At 38.5% G+C, this 7679-nt stretch overlaps 1 pseudogene; it reads left to right on the top strand.

Moving 5' to 3' along the window:
• Positions 1-6351: 6351 nt before the first annotated feature.
• Positions 6352-6445, top strand: LOC121034250 (uncharacterized; annotated as a pseudogene).
• The last annotated feature ends 1234 nt before the right edge of the window (positions 6446-7679 follow it).

The raw sequence follows: 7679 nt of genomic DNA, 5'->3' as shown, positions 1-7679 counted from the left end.
GTCTGAAGGAAATCCCAAGGAAAATTGAGGAAAGTTGAAAACATCATGTTATGATCTAAACAGATACTCTGATTCTTTTAGGATTAGGCACTAATCCCCTCCCCAGGGAAAAATATTCCTAGGGTAATTCCTCTTGCTATTTTGAGACTCTGAAGAGGTGGCTAATTCTTGTAGAGCAAGATTATTCTAACTATACTTGTGCACTCAGGTATCCAGGCTTCATAGTGCAAAGAAGTAAAGTCCAGGTAAATAAATTAAAATCATTTTTCTATTTTACACATTGATTAGATGGAAAGCTATATCACTATTATACAAAGGATGCACATTCCAAATTTCTGTAAATGGGAGTCTTTCTTTTTTACTAATGATAACCTATACATGTTTTCCTCTGGAAAAGGGTTTTTAAACAGCTCAACACTAAACTCCAAACATGACATTAAAAAAGAAAATTTAAGAATTTCCTGAATTTTTTCTAGGAAATCGATATTATATTAAGTCCTAGATTTCTATTTTGCTCTATAATATAAAACTGAATTAACATTTAATTCCACCCTTTTTTTTCACTCAACAATATTTGTGGAATACCTACTATGCATCTAAAACTTAGTGACTTAAACCAAAATACTAATATAGTTTGCTCACAAAACAAGTTTTCCATGCAGCATCAGCATTAGCTGGAAGGGATTCAGTTGGGGGCTGAAAGAGTCAAGAGGACTTACGCACATGACTGCTGAGTTGGTACCATTAGATGGGAGCTCAGGCAGGACTGTAGGCCAGAGGCCTCTGTTCTTCACATGGTTCTCTCAGGTCTCTTAGGATTATACAAACATAATCGCTAGGATTTAGGAGCAAGCATTCCAGTGATATAGAAAGATATATCATACTTTATGACTGTTCTCAAAAGTCATATAGCGTTCATTATCACAATCTTGCCCAGGTTCAAGAGAAATGCATAGCTCCTGATAGGAGGTGTATCAAAGATGTAAGAAGAAAAAGTGAGACAGGAGGTCTTGTTACAGCCATCTTTGAAAAATATAATCTGCCATAGTTTTGTCTTCAGGCTACAATAATTTATATCCCTTTTACATGTGAAATATATTCATCTCCTTTCTCATGAATGAAGTCTCATTCCATAATTGCATCAGCTCAAAGTCAAGAATCTTATATCTAAATCAGATCTAGATATGGGGGATGTTAACTGTGTGCAGTTACTCTAATGCAGCTCTTTGAGCACTCTTTCTTATGATGCGATGACATGTGACACATTTGACCTAAACAGATAATTTTCTAGGTCTCCAAATACTCAAAGTAATATGGTAGGACAGACATTGGATGACTGCTATAGATACTCCCATTGAAAATGGCAGGGAGGGGCGCCTGGGTGGCACAGTCGGTTAAGCGTCCAACTTCAGCCAGGTCACGATCTTGCGGTCCGTGAGTTCGAGCCCCGCGTCAGGCTCTGGGCTGATGGCTGAGAGCCTGGAGCCTGTTTCCGATTCTGTGTCTCCCTCTCTCTCTGCCCCTCCCCCGTTCATGCTCTGTCTCTCTCTGTCCCAAAAAATAAATAAAAAACGTTGAAAAAAAATAAAAAAAAAAAAAAGAAAATGGCAGGGAAACGGAAGGAACACAGTAGTCACTGGTCTATATAGATTCTGAAATCCAACCAGGCACATGTTGCCAGTTCTTTGATTAGAGTTTAGCCCTACTCTCTGGAATTTATTCTTCATGGCTCTTGGCTCAACTGAGTAAGTTTCTTGGTCCTTCCTTCTCAATCTACCTTCCTTTTCCCTAAGCCTTCTTAAGCTTACTTACTGCTTCTCAAGGTTTGAGGGTTCAAAGCCCTTCTCAAGTTGTTTTGTTTCTTTTCCTTTTATTACAAGATGTTACAATTCCCTTAACAATTTCGGTGTGCTTTTTGTGTATTGATTTATAATTCACTCCACCAACAAAACACTATAACCATAAATTAACCATCAGTCTCTTCCAGATAAGCCATTCTCTTCCTTGAACTCACCATGACACTGCTGTGGAATAACATCCTTAAGATTCTTATAAGCTTTACTCTATAATGGACAGGTCTGTAAATTACAGTACTAGGATCCTTAGAAGAGCTTTTATCTATTTGAAAGGCTCTATGAGGAAGTACCTCATATCTTTCTCAGATCTTAATAATGGATTTTATAGTACAATTAATCTTCTCTCTTAAACCAGTCCTTAATATGAGCATCATTTGCCACCAAGAGAGATTTGAGAAGAGAAATAAGATTTATTTTGAAAGTAGGAAAGTTCTGGATCCATTATATTTAAGAGTTCATTTTTAGCTTATTTCTCTCTTCTCACATTATATCATAGATAATGAAAAGATTCTAGATGACACTTTGAATATTCTGCCTGAAAATTTCCTTAGCTTGATCATTGAGCTCACTGGAACATTTCCTATTTTCTTTTTTTTAAAGGTTTTTTTTTTTTCAATGTTTATTTATTTTTGGGACAGAGAGAGACAGAGCATGAACGGGAGAGGGGCAGAGAGAGAGAGGGAGACTCAGAATCAGAAACAGGCTCCAGGCTCTGAGCCATCAGCCCAGAGCCCGACGCGGGGCTCGAACTCACGGACCGCGAGATCGTGACCTGGCTGAAGTCGGACGCTTAACCGACTGCGCCACCCAGGCGCCCCAATTTCCTATTTTCTATGTTACTTCAGGTAATACTGTTGCCAGAATTTCCATTACTACAAACATCTTCCAGTCACATTTTCTTTATTTTCCTTTGAGCTGTCAGAAACAAATACTTTAGGCTTTTGCTAACATTTCATCAAGGTTTCTAGCTTCCTCTATGGCTTGTCCCAAAGCCAATGCTACATGGTTTAGGATTTTTACAGGAGCATCCCACTTTTAGGTACCAAAATCTGTTACAGTATTTTCTATTACAGTATTAAAAAACAAACAAAAATCTATCCAAAAACTTAATGACTTAAAACAACAACAACAATTTCCTTTGCTCATCTTTCTGTAGTCTCAGCTGGACTTGATGTGGACAGTCCATCTCTGTTCTAGATGTCCAGATGACTCACTCACATAGCTGGCAAATTAGTAATTAGAAGTTGGCTGAGAACTTTCCTGAGGCTGGGGAGGCCTTAGTTCCTCTCCATATTGGTCTCTTTGTGGGCTGCTTGGGTTTATTCAGGCATGGGGACTAGATTCAAAAGCAAGTATCCAAAGAGACCCAGGCATGGTTTTGTCTGATTTTATCACCTATAGAGTATCTTCCGCTGGACTCACAGGGCCATCCAGACTTACAGGGAGGGGACATAGACTTCTATCTTTAAAAATTTTTTAATGTTGGGGCACCTGGGTGGCTCATTCAGTTGAGCGTCTGGCTTCAGCTCAGGTCATGATGTCACAGTTCGTGAGTTCGAGCCCCCCATCGGACTCTGTGCTGACAGCTCAGAGCCTGGAGCCTGCTGCAGATTCTGTGTCTCCCTCTCTCTGCCCCTTCCCTGCTCATGCTCTGTCTCTCTGTCTCTCAAAAATGAATAAACGTTAAAATTTTTTAAAAAAATTTTAATGTTTATTTTTGAGAGACAGAGAGACAGAATGAAAGAGGGGGAGGAATGAAGACAGAGGGAGACACAGAATTTGAAGCAGGCTTCAAACTCTGAGCTGTCAGCACAGAGCCCAATGCGGGGCTTGAATTCACAAACTGCAGGATCATGACCTGAGCCAAAGTTGGATGCTTAACTGACTGAACCACCCAGGCGCCCCTAGATGTTCACCTTTAAGTGGTACAAGTATCAAGTCACATTAGAAGAGCAAAATGTGGGGGCCATCTTTAGAAAATAAAATTTGCCCATATGAGAAGACATTGAGTGGCTTTGAGTCAGATAAGTAATGTGATATGATTTTTTGTGGAAAAAGACCAATCTGGCTAATGTTAGGAAGATAGGCTATGGTGTAGTAAGACTGGAAGAAAGGAAACTATTAAAGATGTATTTCCATTGTTTAAAAAAGATATGATGACAGCTTGCAGTGGGAAGAGGTGGAAATGAAGAAAAGTTTGGAGATCCATGATAGAGGTATAATCAATAGAAATAGATTAGATGTGGTCGTTAAGAAAAAGAGAGAATCAAAATTTACTTTTGAATTTTGTGCCTGAAAAATTGTATACATTGTAATCATATTTAGTGAAATAAGGAAGACTAGGGAATGAGGAAATTTTATTTTCTGTTTTACAGGGACAAAACATCAAGGGCTCAACTTTGTATGTGTTAAGTGTGAATTGTTATTAAATATCTCAGTGTTGGGGTGCCAGGGTGGCTCAGTGGGTTGGGCGACTGACTTCGGCTCAGGTCATGATCTCACACTCCGTGAGTTCAAGCCCCGTATTGGGCTCTGTGCTGACAGCTCAGAGCCTGGAGCCTGCTTGAAGTTCTGTGTCTCCCTCTCTCTCTCTCTGCACCTCTTCCACTCGCACTCTGTCTCTCTCTCTCAAAAATAAACATTAAAAAAATTTAAAAAAATATCTCAGTGTTGATGTTAAGGGGACGATTTCATATATATGTTTAGAATTTAGAGGATCCAGAGGAGACATCAGAGATAGAAATGCAATGTGATGGGGAAGAAACCATCCGCATACAAATGGGCTATGATGAAATAAAGTAATTTAGATAGTGTATATAGAAAATAATGGGCATGCCAAGAGCATTCTAATTAGAATGCCAATCATGGAAATAAGAGCCAATGAAAGAGAATTAGAGGGAGCAATGAGTGAAAGTGGAGAAATCCAGACCACCTATTATTGTAGAAGTCAAAACAAGTGTTTCAATTACTATGGCTGTGTAATAAAAATACTCCCAAACTTAGGCTGCTAATCATATTTTATTTTCTATAAATCAGCTACCTGAGCAGAACTCTACTCCATTTCTCATTTTACTAAATATCAGCTGGGGAAGTGTGGGGCAACAAGCTAAAATCATGTGAACGCTTGTTTCCTCACTCATGTGTCTGGTGTCTGTACCATAAAGATTCACAGTCGGGAGCTGGAATACCTGGGCTTCCTAGAGCATCTTTCTCTGTCATCTGTAGCAACTTCATGCAATCACTCCAGAATGACTTCAGGGTAGCAGGACTTCTTACACAGCAGCTCAGGATTCCCAGTGAGTGTCACAACAGAGAGAGCAAGATGAAAGCCACATCACCTTTTCTTATGTAGCCTCACACGCCTTGCAACACTAAGTCCACCACATTTCATTGGTCAACACTCTTTCGAAGGTCCATTGAAGTTCAAGGAGAAGAAACATAGACCCTATTTCTCAACAGAAGTGAGGAAATACAGAGTATCTCTCTCAATGCCGCTTTGTTGGAACAGCATATGAAAAATATTAATGCAGTCATCTTTGGAAAATATAATCTGTCACGATAAGTAAAGTGTATCAAGTAAGGTCAGCAATATTTGATTTCATTAAAGCATCTAATAAACTGGGCCTATAAGAGTGAGCTCTGGATGTGTCACCCTTAGAGGTCACTTCACTGATGATCTTGGCATGAACAGTGGCAAAGGAGGTCAAGGGATGAAAATCAGACTAGTGAAAAGTAAAAAAAGGAGGGATAGAGAGAAAGAATAATGACCACAGACAACATGTTTGAGACAGTTTGCTGTTGAAGGGAGACACAAAATACAAAAGTTGGAAAGGCACATAAATTCAAAGGAAGTCTTTTTAAAAGACAGAATAGATTTGCATGCTGATGCAAATGATTTCGAAAGATATTGAGGAAGTAAAGAGTGAAAAGGTGGACACAATGTCTTTGAAAAGGAAAGTGAGCCTGAGGTTTGGAGTACAGTTGAAGGAATGAGACTTTCAAGGGAAAATGGACTCTATCCATAACCTCTGAAGGAAAGTTACAGGATAAGTAAAGATTCAATATTTACCAGTTCAGTGAAAACAAATTACGGTTGTGTGAATATAGTGGAAGAAAATCCAGCCTAAGAAATTAGCAACATCATTTTGATTGATGTATTTTTAAGTTTAAAATTAAGGTTAAGAGCCATCATAGATAAGGTCATACACTTATTCCTTCACCTTAATCATGCCTCTCTCTCTAATGATATGAAATGAAACTCCACTTTTCTCTAATTTAATTCATCTTCACTCTACTAACTCTGTATAGTTCCTGCATTTTTGCAAAATTTTAGCTGAAGGAATACTATCTGAGAATTAGCCAAATTAGGTTTCAGTCTTCAGCCTGCTACTGATTTAGTTAGTGTTGACCACTCAGTTTTGTTGATCTTAAGTCTCTTCTTTTGAAATGGAATGTGAAGGCTACATTTTAATAATGATAAAAATATCTTGCATTTGTCCTCCCTCCGGCAGCACAGATACTAAAATTGGAACAATGCAGAGAAGATTAGCACAGATGACACGCAAATTCGTGAAGCTTCCACATTTTTATATACCACCTCACGCCAGTCAGAGTGGCTAAAATGAACAAATCAGGAGACTATAGATGCTGGCGAGGATGTGGAGAAATGGGAACCCTCTTGCACTGTTGGTGGGAATGCAAACTGGTGCAGCCACTCAGGAAAACAGTGTGGAGGTTCCTCAAAAAATTAAAAGATTTTAATCTTTATTAAAAGAATTTAATAACTGCTAGGAATTTACCCAAGGGATACAGGAGTGCTGATGCATAGGAGCACTTGTACCTCAATGTTTACAGCAGCACTTTCAACAATAACCAAATTATGGGAAGAGCCTAAATGTCCATGAACTGACGAATGGATAAAGAAGATGTGGTTTATATATACAATGGAATACTACCTGGCAATGAGAAAGAATGAAATCTGGCCATTTGCAGCAACGTGGATGGAACTGGAGAGTGTTATGTTAAGTGAACTAAGTCATACAGAGACAGACAGATACCATATGTTTTCACTCCTATGTGGATCCTGAGAAACTTAACAGAAGACCATGGGGGAGGGAAAGGGGGAAAAAAGTTACAGAGAGGGAAGGAGGCAAACCATAAGAGACTCTTAAATACTGAGAACAAACTGAGGGTTGATAGGGGTTGGAGGAGAGGGGAGGGTGGGTGATGGGCATTGAGGAGGGCACCTGTTGGGATGAGCACTGGGTGTTGTATGGAAACCAATTTGATAATAAATTATACTTAATATAAAAAAATCTTGCATTTTATAAAACAATGGAAACTTTTAACATTTTTAAAAACATCTTTTGCTCTAAATTATTATACTCTAAGAGAAGGTGTAAATTTAAGACTAAATTCATATTTTTCAATACTTTATATTTTGACCTCATGCAATATATTATATACAGTAGAATGTTTAACTTCCATTGTTAGGTTGCAAGTCTCATAATACTAGAAAATCTTTCCTCCTCTCTCTCTCTCTCTCTCTCTCTCTCTCTCTCTCTCTCTCTCTCTGTCTCTTTTCCTGTAAAGTCCTGAAGCCCACAGCAGACACATAATATATGCTTAGTGAGGGTAATGAAGGCAATGTGTTAATACACAGAGTTTTATTTTTGATAATGGTGATATCACTTTGTTTATATCCGGTACTCCTGTAAGTATTTAAAATACATTAGGTTATTTCATGCTGACCACAATGTGAAACCACTGTTTCCCCTTTACTTTTGCTTAAGTGAGTTAATTTTGGAATTTGGCCACTTGTCA

Source organism: Herpailurus yagouaroundi, unplaced genomic scaffold (assembly GCF_014898765.1).
Source record: "Herpailurus yagouaroundi ecotype Mexico unplaced genomic scaffold, PumYag 159, whole genome shotgun sequence".
Lineage (NCBI taxonomy): Eukaryota > Metazoa > Chordata > Mammalia > Carnivora > Felidae > Herpailurus > Herpailurus yagouaroundi.
Note: the sequence above shows the minus strand (reverse complement) of the source record. Positions and strands in the feature narration are given on the sequence as shown.